Source organism: Triturus cristatus, chromosome 5_2, assembly GCF_964204655.1.
Source record: "Triturus cristatus chromosome 5_2, aTriCri1.1, whole genome shotgun sequence".
Classification (NCBI taxonomy): Eukaryota; Metazoa; Chordata; class Amphibia; order Caudata; family Salamandridae; genus Triturus; species Triturus cristatus.
In genome coordinates, this window is record NC_140588.1 from 749,682,393 (window position 1) to 749,700,131 (window position 17,739).

General features: G+C 40.4%; 1 protein-coding gene across 1 annotated transcript in view; it reads left to right on the top strand.

Annotated features, from left to right (window-relative positions):
- Window positions 1-17,739, top strand: part of HTR2C (5-hydroxytryptamine receptor 2C) — a 3,718,710-nt gene that overhangs the window by 370,771 nt on the left and 3,330,200 nt on the right. The window contains exon 2 of the mRNA XM_085606666.1: window positions 13,080-13,176. The gene's annotated coding sequence lies outside the window, so the exon portion shown is untranslated. The remainder of the gene's footprint in view (window positions 1-13,079; window positions 13,177-17,739) is intronic.

A 17,739-nucleotide genomic window follows, 5' to 3' on the forward strand; every position in this document is an offset into this window, starting at 1 on the left:
GGAGGTATATATTGTACAGAATTCAATACAAACTCGCACATACAGGAAACCGACCGCAGGCAACTCTATTTTGCACGCGGCTAGTTTCCATCCTACCAAATTAAAAATGAGTATCCCATATGCGGAAAATCTGAGAATGAAACGAAACTGCAGTGAAGTGGACGCTCTGGGTCAGGCCCAGGGTGCTTTAACTCACAGATTTCTGCAAAGAGAATATAATTTGGAAATATTAAACCAAGCAAAATCAAAAGTAGATAGTTTGGATAGAAGTGCATTATTAAAACCGGATACAAAAAAAGTTCAGGAAAAGAAAAAACACACTCAGGGTGAAATTCGTATGATAACAGGTTTCAGTGCATACCAGGCTAGGGTGAGAGACAGCCTTAGTAGACACTGGCACCTTATTAAACAGGACCCAATATTACAAGGGACAGTCTCAAAAAGGCCAATGGTGACATTTAATCGGGCCAAATCGATGAGAGACGATTTGTTCAAGACGAATCTAGAAACTAGGAAAGGGGGTGGTTGGCTAAAAGTCAGCCCAGGCTTTTACAAATATTTTAAATGTAAGGCCTGTAGATATGGTAAGAACACACAACAGGTAACCTCCCCTCTCCTGAACAGCCCTTGGAAACTAAGAAAACCATTGAATTGCAAAAGTGACTTTGTTGTTTATATTTTAAGATGCTCCTGCCCAAAGATGTATATAGGTAGTACCATTCATATGGTTCACGTACGCATTCTACAACATCTTAGGGCAATTGGTAGCAACGATAAGAACTATGTAGTGGCACGCCATATGAATGAAATCCATAAAGGCAATATCAATGAACTAGTATATTTTGCTATTGATCAAATCCCCAAGGACCAAAGGGGCGGTGACAGAGAAAGAAAATTACGTAAACTGGAGTCAAAATATATACTGATGTTTAACACGAAAAGCCCACACGGTTTGAATGTTGAAGAAGATCTACATGTACATTTGGTATAGTTTGGTATCCATTATGATCATTTTAGCTTTTTTTAAGCCTTATTTTAACATAACTTTTAATTTTTGAAGTCACAAATGAACAGATAGTCTCCTTTATTTGAAATGTTACTGTCAGTATAAGATCCTCTGCCTAATCTACTTGTAGAGACGTGATAGGTCATAACAAACAATTTTCAAAAAAAGTAATTTTAATAATCTATTTTACTTTTTCTAAGAGGAAGTACTGTGATGCACTTGCACTTTATTAGAAATTGATATAAGAAGGCACTAGCACTTTATTAAGCAATGTTTGCACGTGATGTGTGGCGATTATTGTACTGAATAAAGCACTAGCACTTTATGTTAGCAGAATTTCAGCAAGAAAAAGATTGTTTAACAAGCATCTGACCTATAAAGACTTTATACATGTCTCTTTATTTTGGTTTATATATTTTTTCCCCTTTTTTTTAAGGACCCAGAGGCCGATTGACAGGATATAGTCACTACAATATGCCCGATTGAAATAAAGATGTATAAATAATTGAATCCGTGACAGGGGCACTTGTCCAGGAGATCGATAATGCAGTATTATTTGCGTGATAAATATGAACACAATATAGACATTGTATTGCTGTACAAAACACTTTGATGCACTTGTGTTTGAAATAGTAATTTTGTTTTCTCTCTTTCCCTTTCATTAATCCTTTGGAGAATTGCAATGTATAAAATAATGTGATTCTTTTAAATTTTAGTTTTTATAATATTGAATGTATTTCATGGGAATTAAGCAAATTAAGAATAAAGAGAGTTAGACAATGTGTTATAAACTGACAAACAAAAAATTATGTATTTCGAATCAGCAATACATGAAGCACGCGCTAGTCTGTCTTCTGTGTTCATTAATTAAGTGATCATGTGACTTTGTGACTTCTGTTTAAATGTAATTGATTAGTTTGCGATAAACTGTGTGAACAAGGCAGTTGTGCCGAAATGCGTAGCGAAAGAAGAATAAAAACCCAAGCAGGATGGCTAAAAGCATCTCCTGTGTCGGTGTCCGATTTTATGTAAGTCGGGTTTGGTTGGAATATATATATATATATATATATATATATATATATATATATATATATATATATATATATATATATACATATATATATATATATATATATATATATATATATATATATATATATATATATATATATATATATATACATATATATATATATTCACTGAAAAAACCATAGGTTTCAGGGGTGTTATAGTTAGCTGGACTTTTCACTTGTACAAAACCATTGAAATTCCCCCGTTATAGTTAGTTCAGCTAACTATAACTCGCGCGCCCGCAATGCACTGCTGATGACGTCACATATTACATCACTCATGACATGGTCAGTGACATCACTCATGACATCACTGATGACATCTCAAATGACATCACTGATGACATCACTGATGACATCATCCAGTGAATGTGTGTTTTTCTGAAAATTAAATATGTTTTATATATGTATATCTCAAGGTCGATGGAAGAATAAATGGGTATATAAGTGTCTAAATGGATGATTTGTTTTTGAAAAATTGATTGTGTAACTGACTGATTAAGTGTATCATAGTGAATACATGGCTTAGTGTTTAAATATGTAAATATCTGTATCAGTCTCTCACTTTGTGTATAAGTGGCTGCATGGGTTGGTGAGTAGCTACATGGGTGTCTATATAGGTTATTAGTTGGTTTTTTGAGTATCAGTCTGAGTGTCTGCATGGTTCGGTGGGGGGTATTACGTAGTGCATAGGTGCATGAATGAGTGACTCACTGTTTGTATGTGTTGAACACAGCATGTGTGCAGGACTGTATGGGTGGATGAGTGTGTGTATGGGTGTGTTAGTGAGTGAATGACTGTCTCAATAGTGTCTTTATGAGTAACTACCTATGTTTTAAACTAGTATATGTGACTATTGGTGTATATATGTGAGTATATGTGAGAGTGAGAGATTGAAAGAGTTCCTGTATGAATAAGTATGTGTTTCTATAAGTGATTGTTTAAAAGACTAAGTATGTGTAAGTTTCCGTAGAAGTAAGTATGGTGGTGTGTGTATAACTGTATATGCAAGTAAATGTATGTTTGATTCTTTATTAGCATGAGTGACTATGTGTGTGAGTAACTCTATGGATGAGTGGCATTGTGTAACAGGATGTATAGGTGTATGAGTACATATGATGAGTGAGTACATGTATGAGTGACTGTATAGGACTGTTGGTGAATGAGTGGATGTGTATGTGGATCTTAGAATTACTGAAGAGGTTGTTGTAACTGGTATTGGTATGTCCATTGTTTTGAAAATTGTATTCTCTATTTTTGAATGTGTGTATCAAAGGTTATATTAGGGTGAGAGGAGGTCTGCCACTCTATCACAAGGATGATGTCATCAGTGATGTCATCAGTGATGTCATCAGTGATGTCATTTGAGATGTCATCAGTGATGTCATGAGTGATGTCACTGACCATGTCATGAGTGATGTAATATGTGACGTCATCAGCAGTGCATTGCGGGCGCGCGAGTTATAGTTAGCTGAACTAACTATAACGGGGGAATTTCAATGGTTTTGTACAAGTGAAAAGTCCAGCTAACTATAACACCCCTGAAACCTATGGTTTTTTCAGTGAATTTCTGAGGTTTTTTAAATGCTAATTCCTAACTATAACGTGCCTGAAACCTATGGTTTTTTCTGTGAATTTCAAAGGTTTTTTAAATGCTAATTTCTAACTATGCCTACAGAGATAGGACATGTGAAGAAAGAAGAAAAAATGCACAGAAAGAAACAAAAGAAGTGCAGAAAGAAGCAACAGAAGTCCTCAAATACGAAGATAAGTGCAGGAAGAAGGATAACGTGCAGAAAGAACAAAAAGAAGAGCAGAAAGAAGCCTTGTTGCAAAATCATCCTGTACCCTCAACTTTTTCAGACGGATACTGGTGGTAACTGAGTCTGACTAACCAGTCCTAGAGCCAGTGCTATGTTAAAAGACACTTAGAATACAGTGAAAACACCTACATACACTAGGGAACATTATGCGTTGGGGTCCCCCTGTGATTAGCATGACCTCCTCTGTAAGCCCCTAGTGTATAATAGGGCATGGGGATTAAAACTACCTCTTAAAACAGGCCACAGGGCGTTTTTGCACACGTTAACTCAGGCCCCGTCCCCTCCCTTCACCACTGTGTAAACACGCCCTGTGTCCATTTTTAGTTGGGAGATTAAGTTCATTTGAATCCTGAGGGTCCCTAGGGTCCAACTAGCCCACTAGGTACCTCCAGTAAGTGCAACAGAGCTGCGTTGCAGAGAGGTGTAAAAAGTGGCACGGCCTGGACCACCTCTCTGCAATGCAGCTCAGTGGCGCTTACTGGAAGCACTTGGTGGGCTAGTTAGCCCCCAGGGGCCCTCAGTATTGAAGGGAAATTATATCCCCAATTTAAAACGTGCCATAGTGCGTGTTTGCACACGTCACCTCAGGCCCCGTCCCCTCCCTTCACCACTGTGTAAACGCGCCCTGTGGCTGTTCTAAGTTGAGAGATTAAGTCCCCTGAATCCTAAGGGTCCCTAGGGTCAAACTAGACCACTAGGTACCTCCAGTAAGCGCCACAGAGCTGCATTGCAGAGAGGTGTAAAAAGGGGCTTGGCCTCAGAACACCTGGCTGCAGCGCAGCTCCCTGGCGCATACTGGAGATGCCTGTTGGGGGCGCGTTTGCAGAGTGCTGCACGGAGGGGGCATGGCCTCCGGCACGATGCCAGTCTTTTATTTATTTTAGTTTTTTAAGAAGGGGGGCTGTTTGGTTCCCCTTCTTATTCTAATTTATTGGCCCTGATGACCCCATCCCCCAGGGCCAGTCTCCTAATTATATTTTTTTGACCCCAATCCCCAGGGCCGGCCACTGTTTTTTATTATTTTTAAAAAATATATATTTATAGACACACCTAGGACATGCTGGACAAACCGTACGTACCTATCACCATGACGATTTGCGTGATATTCATTAAAAGGCGACTATGCATGCAATGAATCCACGTGGAATGTATTTACACCACTAGTGAAGCTCTGACATGTCTGATGCCCTACCGTGCCTAATCCTGGTAGACACCCTTGTCGTTTATTTATACAAACATGGGTAGCTATTGACGGGCACATTTAATACACATGCACACCAAGCCATTCAAAGGGGATTCGACAAAAATTCGACCAAAACTATGCAAGAAACCCCCCTCACGGTTAATAAAACACACATCCACTGCCGGATGTGTAATACTTTTTATTTTACTCTCTGGAAAGGGGACGAACATCACTTGAGAGTCACAGCGTGCTCCTGACAGAGCCCAATGCTGTTTTACACCCACCATTGCCTGCCGAGTGCCACACACCTCTGTGTTGTATTCCACTAGCTAGTGCATATGCTATGACACTCTCTAGCCCATGTGCACTGTAACACCACCCCGTGAATATGTCATGCCACACTTGTCTTCGCACGGGTTATATTGCCCCATCTAACGTGCCTTTCTCGATGCCTATGTTATAACGCACAGTGCTATGCCATACATATTACAATCTGGGATCCATATCTTTGTCACAGTGCATATGCAACGTTACACTCCCCAGCACATATTTTATATTACAACTTTAGAGACTAGTTAGGTTACACAACACTGCCCTGTGCATATTACACTCCAAGGCGCATATCGCATAGCACGCGCTAGTGCCTGTGCTATCTCGCGCTCTCCAATGAATCTGTCATTGCGCACAATGTATTGCATATTATATTTCACGCCCGGTTAATCTTATATCACACTTTTTGGTGCATAGTTTATACCATACACTATATCTAGTTTTCATTTTCAATCGTGCTCTCAGGACTATGTTCTATATAACACTGTGTTCACCTACCCTTTTCACGGGCATTACATTTTGCGATAGGGGGTGGAGGGTCAGGGGGTGTTTCTGCCAAGTGAGCCCGGAGTCACAGTCACAAACGTCCTCTTCTTCCTGAATAAAAGTGAGATTATGCTGCATACTTGTTCATATTTTAAGTAGTTCGCCTAGACACAATGTTTTAAAAACAATAACGTTCCTAATACCCGCCTTCTCTGAACAGTTAGCTTGCTGCCCCATCCCCTTCCTCCCTATCCTCTGTTGTGTGAATCCATGGACTAGCCTCCTCCCTCCTGCCATGCATGGTCTGATGTGCTGCCACTGCCCTCAATTTAGTATGATGTACCAGTCCACTCCTCCTGCCCTCCATTGCCCAATTCTATGCCCCATCATTGACCTCCTGCTTAAACTCTGTGCTTAGCTTGCTGCCCCAATTCTCCTTCCCCCTGCCCTCCGATGTCTTTGTGCATGCCCCTGCTCCATCCTTTTTGCCCACCATGTCCCATGGACCTGCCACTCCTATCTACTCTGAGTGTTCTGTTGAGCTGCCACTCCCCTCCCACCTGCCTAGCATTGTCAGATGACTGTAACCTGTCCCTGCCACCTCCACCCTGCCTGTCCACATGCCATGCCCCTATCCTCTTCCTCCTGTCCTACATGGTCCATTGTACTGCCACACCCTTCTGCCCTCCCTGGTCTGTTGTGCTGCAACTGCTCCTCCTGCCTGCCCCGTGTGGTCTGTTGTGAGGTCCCTTCCCCTGAACTTTCTTGTCTGTGCACAGGTCCTGACCCTCCCTTCTATCCTCCATCGTCCTTTGTGCATGCCCCTCCACCCTCCTTCTTGCCCATCATAGCCATTGTGCTGCCACTAACCCTCCCACTTGCCATGCATGGTCTTCTGTGCTGCCATGGCCCCTCCCACCTTCCCTGTGTGGTCAGTTAGCTGCCCCTGACCCCCTCCCACCTTCCCTCCATGGTCTGTGTGTATGCCATCACAGTCTCACTGTTGCTCTTCATGGTGTGTCTTGCTTCTAGTGCCCATCCTGCCTGACCTCCATGGCTATCTTGCTGCTCCTGCCCTGCCCCCTTGCCCCCAGCCCTACTCCCTCCCTCCTGGCTTGTCTGTTCCATTGTAATGCCCCTGATCCGTCCCTCCTGCCCTTTATGGTCTGTTATGCTGCAGCTTTCTCTCCTGTCTGTCCATTATGGTCAGCTAGCTACCATTGCCTCTTGCCCCTCTGTTCTCTGTTGTCCATGTGCATGGTCCTGTCCCCTCCCTCTTGCTTTCTATGGATTGTTGTGCTGCACTCCCGTCCTGCATGCCCTGTGTGGTGTATTGTGCTGCTGCAAACCCTGATGCCTGCCCTGCAGGGTCAGTTTGGTGCACCTCTCCATGTCCCTCCTGTCCTCTGTTATCCAAGTCCATGTCCCTATCCCATTTCCTTCCATGATCCAATGTACCATACTTGCGAACATTTTGAACTTGGTAAGAGGGAGATTTTGAAAAAAAACTGGGGTATTGATTTTCCCCTTTGAGTTACATTGAAAAAGAGGATATTGTAGACAGGAGACAGATCAAATAAAGCCCATTTGAGCTTAAAAACATTGGACGTTTCCTGGCTGAATCGGGTCTGTTGGCATGTATGGTTGTACTACCATTGCCTCTTCCTTCTGCCCACAATGGTCTATTACATTGCCACAGCCTTGAAGGAGGGTAGATTTTGTATCACAGGGGGCCCCTGACCCGCTCTGTCCACACCTGAAGTATGAGACCCTTGTCCTTGCCCTGCCAGCTGCATTTGTAGGCCGTATTAAATTGACCAGCGGGTCCTGTGTTGCTATATAATTATCCTGAGACATCCTTACCACTCAGCCAGCATAAAACCCCTGTGTAGGCCCTTCTGTTCAATATGTAGGCCTCTTTGTTAAATTGACCATAGCTCTGCAATTTTAGTGTATAGCAGTCTGAAGGCAGGTCTGCGAGGCCTTCTGATCCAAACTAGTAGCCCCCACCCTACCCGAGTGCTCCGTGCTCGGTATCAAAGTTCAACATTCCCCTGAAGCTGTCGACATACAGTAGGCTGCATCCTGGACTGGTACTTGCTTCCTGGGCAGGTTTCCCGCTTTTAAGGAAGTGGCAACCGCAGAGCGTCAAGTTAGGAGAACTGAGGAGATTTTATACATGAATATATTGAATTCCCGTACAATACCCATTATTTTCTGCTTGCTCTATGGAACTTACGATAAGCGATTGGCCTGAGAGACTGACCTTTTCACCCAGTCCATTGTCAGCATTAAGTGGGTAAATGACGAAATGTCTGGTAAAATCTGCAGACGAAGCTTTTGGGTAGCATACGTAGGTAGATGTAGCGTGCAAAGGAGCCCACAAAATGATATAAAAAGGGAGCACCCACAGATATCGACGGACTACCTCGCCGTCTGTATGTAGGTTAACAGGCAGTGCAGGTTTTCCCCAAGAGCTGGGAGCTCTTGTCTTCCTTTGCTTAAAATGTCTTGCTCTGCTTTGCTTGAAGTATCTTATTCTATTTTACCTATATGAAATGTCATGTTATGTTTAACCATTGTTCTCTTTACTTTTGCATTTAAAAGATTTTGTATTGTAATTGCAGGAATGCTTGCTCTAAGAGTAAACGTGAGTGTTCCTAGGTAACATTTTCCTTGGTGTAACTTGTTTCTCATGATGCATTTATAGATGTGTTTTCTCTCTCTCTCTGTCAGTACATTAATTGAGATACAGAGAATATTATGACAGCTGTATGATTATCTGGATTCTGTATTTTGTACTTTATGTCTCTATTCTGCGGTTTCTTTGAAGTTGCATCTTCTCATTAAACTGCCATTGTATTCTGCCTCCAATTCCATGTCTCATATGTCTGTTTTCTTCATTTTTGGAGCAAGCGTTCCTAGGCACCCCGGCTCAAATTAAGGTGCCCCTTTTGTCCCTGACTCACTCTCCTGCTCAGTTCTGTGGTGGCTCCCGGGGATCTGGGGACCGCCCCTAGCTTCCTTGACCCGTAATAGATCTTCCCTCCAACAGCCTCTCTTGCAAGTCCTGTATTGTTGGTTTGTTGCCCCTGCCCCCCTTTCCACTGCCCTCCATAGTCTGTTGTGCTTCCACGGCCCTTCCTGCCTGCTCAGTGTGGTTAAATTGTTGCCTTTGCACCCTCCTACCTGCCTTCAATTTTCAGAGTCCGTGCCCCTGGCCTCTGCCTCTCAACAGTATCCTAATGAACAACTAGATTGCTAACATTCTATATTTATTACAATAGTGTGGAACGCCTGACATCACCTTGATGTAATCAAAACTGTAATACCTAGAGCATTTCCTTTAGAAATTACATATATGAGAGGGTCTTATTGGCATCAAAATTATGGTTAGTGCTCTAAAAGACTAAAATAAGGACATATTTTCTGAGTTTTCAAATAGCGACAAAGCACTTTTAAATTATTTGTTATCTTTATGTTTTTTTATCCAGTTGACCACTTGATTAAATGTTGCACTTAGGGGAGAGGATGTGGTGTTACTTCCAGAACTGCAGACTTTGCAACTGGGGAACCAGGTTGAAGTTTCTGCTTCAGCTCGACATTCTGTGATTCTGGTCAAATCACTTAGTCTCCCCATGTCTACAACCAAAATGAATTTGTTCTTGTGTGATGTAATCAATGCTCATGTAAAGCACTCCAATACCTGACAAGTCTGCACTATTTAACACTGCAAAAACATAAAATAATAAGTGTTTTGCACACTTCTGTCATTGGGCTATATTTGGGCTACATCTGGGTGATTTTGGGCTACATTTGGGCTCTTTTGTCTCCGGTGGCCATCTTGGGAGATTTATTTGTTATGAAGTTTCCTAATTTCCTCATGTACTGCAGTCTCCTCAGTAGGAAACGCTTTCAGTTTTTTACTTTGATTCCATCATGAAGGTATTCAGATATGTCACACATTTGCCATAAATTCTGAATGTTAGCACTCTAGTTGCTCATTAGATCACTGTAGTAAAACTACTGCACCATGGAAGTCTGCTCCTGGTATTAAAAGTGCATGTTTCAGTCTGCATGTCAGAATTTTTTAATGAAATAGAAGAGGATTTGAGAAGTCACTCAAAATGTGCCCTCATTTTCTTTCTTCAGCATTAATCATAATTTCTATGGCAAAATGAACCTCCTCATTGTGTTCCTTTTTAAATTAAATGTTTTAAGTGTTACCAGTTTATTCCAATCAAGATGGCTTCAGGTGTGCCATACTTTTGTCATAATGAAGACAGTAAGCGCTCTAGTTGTTTTTAAGAACATTCTGGGACATTCTGTCATTGGGCTATACTTGGGCTACATCTGGGTGATATTTGGGCTACATTTGGGCTCTTTTGTCTCTGGTGGCCATCTTGGGAGACTTATTTGTTATGAAGTTTCTAATTTCCTCATTTACTGCAGTCTCCTCAGTAGGAAATACTTTCAGTTTTTTACTTTGATTCCACCAAGAAGGCATTCAGATGTGTCACACATTTGCCATAAATTCAGAATGTTAGCACTCTTTTTGCTCATTAGATCACTGTAGTAAAGCTACTGCTCACCAGGGAAAACTGCTGCTGGTATTGAAAGTGCATGTTTCAGTCTGCATGTCAGAATTTTTTAATGAAATAGAAGAGGATTTGAGAAGTCACTCAAAATGTGCCCTAATTTTTCTTTCTGCAGCACTAATCATACTTTTTATGGAAAAATGAACCCCCTCATTTTGTTCCTTTTTAAATTAAATGTTTTAAGAGTTACCACTTTAATCCAAGCAAGATGGCTTCAGGTGTGCCATACGTTTATCATAAGTAGGACTGTTAGCGCTCTAGTAGTTCTTTGGAACACTCTGGGAAGCTGCAGTAGAACACAAAGGAATCAACTGACAGTCTCTGCCCTTGTTGGATGTACATGTTTTACTGAGAATGTCAGACTTCATTCTCACATGACTGAGAAAGATAATGTGAATTTACAGAAAATAAGCTCTCAGTTTAGCCTATAGATCACCTTCCAAACCTCTGTGGTAAAAGCATGAGAAAATATTTTTCTCTCAATCATGATATCCCAGCAGAAGGCTTTTTCACATGGTGAAATCACCTTAGAACATACCACAATTCCTAAAATGAGTATGGTACCATCAACAAATGATTTATAATGTAACTAAAGTCTTAAAACCTTCTATTAACTGCAATGCTTTTTAATGAGGTGCTATCATGTATATTGGTCCCAAGATGGCTGCCAACACTTCTTGGATGAAGTGCTGACAGCCAATCAGATCTCAGGATGAGATGTGTGGTTAGGCTCCGCCCACATATATATATGCTTTTAAATGGTATTTTCTCAGGAAATACTGAACAGATTTACACCAGACCTGCAAAAGGCACTTCCTTGACCTTATGGCTACCTCTCTGCCAAATTTCAAGTAATTCTGTTCAGCCGTTCGGGCTGTAGCTGTGTCTAAAGGTCCTATGGAAAAATGCATGGGGAAAACGCGTTTTGGGACCCCCCTTTTTTCTCCGCCCCTGCTTGACGAATCCCCCCGAGACTTTCAGGGTAGGAGCGGAGCGTAGCGCCCCACCTATTTTGAAAATTTTGCGAGGATTCGTCGACCGGCGCCAAAGTTATTCCAAATAGAATGTTGCGGATTTCCTATGGAAACAGGGTCCTAACTATAACTACCTACTGGCGACCGCCAGTAGGTAATATGTATAAATATATATGTACACACATATATTTCAAAGATATATATCTAATTAACAAATGTTTGTACCTACCTGTACCTTTTTTTTTTTTAGCAAGCATTTGCCTTCACCATGCATGCTTTTATCACATATATGTAAGTATTTTACAGGAAAATATAAACATAAATTTACAGAAATATAAATACAAATGGTTTATACTTTCCTGTAAAATACTTATATATACTGGTGAAACCTTTGCCACGCATATGCCTTTATTATTCATGTTTTTTAATTAAATTCGTTGTAAAGGCATGTGTAGTAAAGGCATATGCGTGGTAAAAAAATAAGCTGTAAAGGTTATGCTTGGTAATGGAATTTGCGTTGTAACAGCCGCATCGTAACGGCATGAGTTACAACGGAATGCGTGGTTCCGTCATCCATCTTTGAGTAATATCTGGTTGAGTGTCGTTTGGTGGTGGTCAATGCATGTATCAAATGCAAAAGTAATTTAAGGGCAGTGCGAACTTAGAAAAGATAGTGGAAAGCGGAGTGGACAGGGAGATCACATAGATGGATGTGATGCTGTCCTTCTGTTTGTGCATAGGACATTGTCTGCTGAAGAGACTGCAAACCAAACATCATATTGTACAAGAAATATACTCATTGCACAGTTGGCTGTCTGCAATATTCAGAACTTTTTGGGCACAATTTTGATATTTATGAATATGCAGACATAAAAGGCAGATAGTACTTTTTGCTTTGTTACTAAATTGATGTGGTCTGCATAATTTAGCATTGCTCGATAAGGTAAGCCCTTTTCATAGCAAGAATTAAATGTGCTCACCTGTTAACTATATGGATATTACAAGTCACCTGAGAGTTAAAGGCACTCAACTTGTAGCCTCATGCCTCTATGGACACAGAATAGGATTGGTATAATTACAATGAAGTATTCTTTCTTGATGATGGTGATGTGTTTTCTTCTTTCATGTGTCGTTTCTTGACTACTCTCTGCTACATTCCCATCTTCTCCTCCTTCCTTTCATGTTGTTTTTCGGTGTGGGGATATTCATCAATAGGCAATTTACCAGCGCAAACTGAAATTTTGGTGTTTCGTCTCATTTGCCATTAGTTCCATCTCATTTGCCATTAGCTTCTTTGCTTTGATGGCAAAATAATTTGCGATATTAGTAGTAGAGCAAAATGCTGTGTTTACCTGATATTGTTAGTTTATCATAAAATTGCTTGAACAATCAAACTTTAAAAGATTAACTTATACATTCAGCACTGGAGTGGTTAAACTATTTCCTATTATTTTCTATTAATCTATTCCATTGTTTTATTGTCATCCTTGTGTGTTGTCAGAGCTTTTTTCAAATTTGACAAGACGCTCCATCACAGAAGGTTAAATGTCCATGTACTCACTCCATCTACGAATCCATTCTGATGTCTGTTCGTTTTTGTCTTTCATAGAATAAACACCGAATGCTATAAAAACATTCACTAAAGATGAGAGAGAAGGATTGAAGATGCACTAGAATTTGTCTTTGGGGATCACTTGTCAGATCAGGTAGGTTGAAAATAAATGTCTAAACGGTAATGTTTGTAATGATTGCATAATAACACTATCTGAATGCTCAACGCCACTCTGAGTTAATTATGTGAGCCTGGAAATAATGGGAAGCCTTTTATTTACCCTGGAAGAATATTGGCTTCTGATGACCTTTGAACTTCTTCTTCATCAATAATATGTTGCTCAGGAATCTAGATATTGAAAGGATTTTGGACTGCTGCGTCTTTGACATAGAATTTCAATATCTCCTGGAACACTAAGGATGTTTTTTTTGCAGCGAAGGTAACAGGTATGAGTGGTTTTACTTGAATTGGTCTGTGACTAGGGCAACTCGAAAATTATATATAGGTTAAAGTACCCATGTCTCATAAGTAATACTTAAACTGTAAGAAGAAAACCCAGTGATCCTGCAAATTATTTTTCCCTTGGAGGAAAATGGTGCTTCGTTGTCTCACTGACATCTTGGACTGTGGAATGATCTATTCTTTCTCAATCTCCTCCCTTTGTATCTTTGTGGGAAGAGTTTGTTAGGTCTTTATCAGATTTGCCCTTGTAGTTCTACTTCATCAGACAAATGTCCAAACTCTTCGATATAAAAGGATGTAAAATGAACGTATGCATTTACTTGCCTAGTCAAAACCCAATTTCTAAAACGCTGTATGCATAGATTCCTGTGCTACGTTAAGGGAAGAATAAATCTCACATATTAGGAAGGATCCTTAGTAAACATATCTGCAAATAAAATATTTCCCTATTCTGTTCCAAGCTTTCTACGATTGCACGTTTGAGTTAGGTCTCATAATGACCTTATTGTCTCTCCCAGCAACCAATTTCACTCCCCAAATAACATATAACTCTGCGCCTTATCTCGAATATTGCTCAATATATCACCAGAGTTAAAATGCTTGCTGGCAATATCAAATTTTTGTGTAGAGACTTGATAAAACTGGAAAATTAAACAGAGAAAATGTACGTGGTTTGTGAGGTCCTATCATGCGAACTTACCCTAACTTGGACATACGCATGAGAAACCTGGTATCCTATTCAATTGTGACAGAGATTGGCCAAAATGTGTAAGAATTTAAGTTGTCTTTGTTTCCAGATTTCTTTATCTGGCATTACTGGCTTAAGTGAGTGAAAAGAGGGTCAAATAAAATATAATTCCCAGGTAGAGGTATTCCTCAGAATTTTGGTTGTTTATAACTGATTGTATCCCATTCTATTATATCAGTTACACCATCTAAAATAATATTATTTTAATAAATAGTTATGACATCGCAAATCATATCTTTTGGTAGAACACAGTGCATGGTAGAGTGGCGAGTTATAGTTAATGTATCATGTGGTTACTGAGTTGAATACACTCTGTAGGGAGGTGCACAAGTTATAATAATTTGAAGGTGTTGTGTAAAGTTCATGGAACAACGAAGGTAAAAGGAATAGTGCATGAAAAAAAACTGTTTGATTAAAATAAAAAAAAATAGAGGGAGATGAAGTGAGAAGATGTGCTCAAGTGAGGCCGTCTGCATTCAGTGGCATAATGATAAACGAAGTGGGCCCTGCAGAATTTGATGAGGTGGGGCTCCGAGTCTCCCATACCTCACAAATATTCATTGGTGGTAATATGAATGAGGCCCTCCAGCGACAGCAGCATTAACAAATAGTGCAATGGACCCCTAATCCTTCTCAAACAAGGGCAACAGAAGAGGACAAAGGGCCATATTATCAAGAACGACGCAAACATTTCCAATAGAAGCCCAGGTTTGATGTCCTTGACACCAGAACCTGGGCTTCTATTGGAATTCTCTATGGCATATTATCAAGCCCCTTATCGCCACTTTAGTGGCAGTTTCCTGCCGCTAAAGCGGCGATAATGTTTGCGCCGTTCTTGATACTATGGCCCAAAATATATTAAAATACAGGAAAAAGAAAGTGTAATCGAATAACTGATAGTGGCTAGACAAATTATTCCACTTGGCACAGACGTCCATTGATTCGTGTTGGAAGTTTGGTTAAAGTTCACCTGCTCTGGGTGCCTAAGTTATTTTCATTTGATTTTCTTCTTGGGGCAACGGATGGGATTGGTTGTTGCCTACACTTTATTATAGCAGTTTAACGCAAGATTAAATTCTTTGTCTCATGCCTGAAAACCACCCCATTCTGTTGATAAATGTAAGCAACCTGGCTTTCGACTTTTGAAAATGGGAGATAGGTTTTTTGTTAAACTAAAAATCTAGTTTTGCGCAATGTGTTCCCTTTTGTTTGTTTATTTGCCATTTGTGAGTGATCTCTTTCCATAATACTTTTTAACGGGAGAAAGACATTCCTTGTTCATTGTTTATTTCGGACGCATGCCCATAAAACACATCCAAGATCATAAAAGATACATCACACAAAGGCAAGTTATTATTAAAACATCCAACGATATAATATAGATTCCAGGAATCATGTAATAAAAATTAAACTGTAGCAGCATAAACATTTCATAAAAATAATCATATAATTTTAAGAGCATAGCACCCATCATTTTCCTAAAATTATAGTGATATATAGCAGCTAAGAAGCAGATAAGAATAGCGCATACAGTATTTAAAACTTTATTCCAACTTTTTCCTGTATAACCAAACTGCGTATAAATATAGGCTGATTCCAAATACTAAAAATTGTCTTGTGTCAGTCTGCAAAATTTGATAAGCCTTTCTATATTGTCTGACATTGATAGAAATGCATAAGGGTTTGAGCCAACTCTGCCTATGCCTATCTATTAAGGGCTAAAAAATAATGCATGTTCAACATCCTCACTTAGATGGTTAAAAAACACACAAGCTGCCAAGGTAGGTTGGTGAGATTTCCAACTATTTGTAAATATATTGGCTAATAGGGTAAACAGCGTTTATAACGAAAAAATTTGTACGCAGGGAATCACAATGCGGTCGTTACAACGACCGCGTTGTGATTCCGCATACCATTACTCCGCAAGTCGGAACAACGACTTGCGGGGGGGGGAAGGTGTTGTATTTAAAATCCCTCACCTTCCCTACTGTTCGCACATACCTGAGTTGGAATAGTAAATTATACTATTCCAACATCCAGCGCCCCCCCTCCTCAAGTCGTTGTTCCGACTTGCGGAGTAATGGTATGCGGAATCACAGCGCGGTCGTTGTAACAACCGCGTTGTGATTCCCTGTGGACAAAAAGACTGCGGGATAAGGAGGCATATTCTGGCTAATAGTATACCCATACTACATTTTATGAATAGTGTGTGAGCTATGGGTGGTTGAATCATGTCTAAGTACATTTCTTTTGCAGGGGTGGGCTTAAAAGATAAGACATATTACACAAGACCTCCAGATTTAGCCTTGCAATGGTTGCTAATAACATTTCTGTTCCAAAAGAAAGTTTTAACTCTGCCCTTGGGAGCAATATCAATTGTAGATGGATTACTTCTGTACGCACTCAGGCCTAGATTATTAGGATGGAATTTGACATACTCAAACCAGTGTGAGAGCTGCGATTTACCCTGGCTCAAAACTTCAACCGCTGCCAGCCTATAATGATGTAACTCTGGGGTGGACCACAGCCTAACCCAATATTAAAGAGGTTTCAGTGACGCCAAATCACCATCCCTTTTAAGGCCTGGATGAAAAAGCTGCAGTAACATAGGGATCCTCTGCATTAGGCTGAATAAAGATCTCAAAATATTGTTTTCTTTTGTGGTCAGAACTTTGGTGTTTACGATCCCTCAAACCTCTGCCCCATAGAGCACTGCAGCCTGAGCTTTTGCCCTATAAACTTCATTGGCAGGGGATGCAGATTTGGGGATAGTTGCCTCGAACCTCTTAGTAATTGCTGAGGCATAGTCTAACAACACTAATTCACTTCTGGTCCCCAGATAATCACATTTTCCTACTGTTTGCAGAGACATCCCCTTCATTAAAATGTTACCTTTGCAATTTCTATGCAGGTCAATAATCATGATCTTGTTTCTTCTAGTATTCACTTCCAGTCCACGGATATTACAAAACTCAGTAAATGTATTAATGAGGTTTTGCTGCCGGGATGGGGTTTGAGAAAGCACAAGGGTGTCATTCGCGAAACGCAGTGCACGGATGGAACACCCACCTAGCCTTGGGGAATCATGAACACAATCACCTTGGAATTTGACCACGTCGTGTATATACAGTGAGACTAGTGCTGGCACAAGTACACACCCTTGGCACACCCCTCTCTGCATTGGAATGTGATCAGTTAAGTTATCGCTCAGCCCCCACCTGACCTGTGCAATAGTATTATGTAATCTAATGAGTATGTCCAGCAAAGCATGATATAAACTCACAGCTGCTAAAATGGACAAAAGGTGTTGCCTAGGAACTAAATCAAAGGCTACCCTAAAGTCCACGAGGGCCAGATATAGGTGGTCCACAGAGAGCCTGAGATATTTTGCAACAATTAGGTAAAAGCGGAAAATTTGATCTATCGTGCTCACCTTGGACCAAAAATCAGCCAGTAATTGGGACAGGATAGAGGCATGATCAGGCCAGTCTAATACTCTAATCAGAA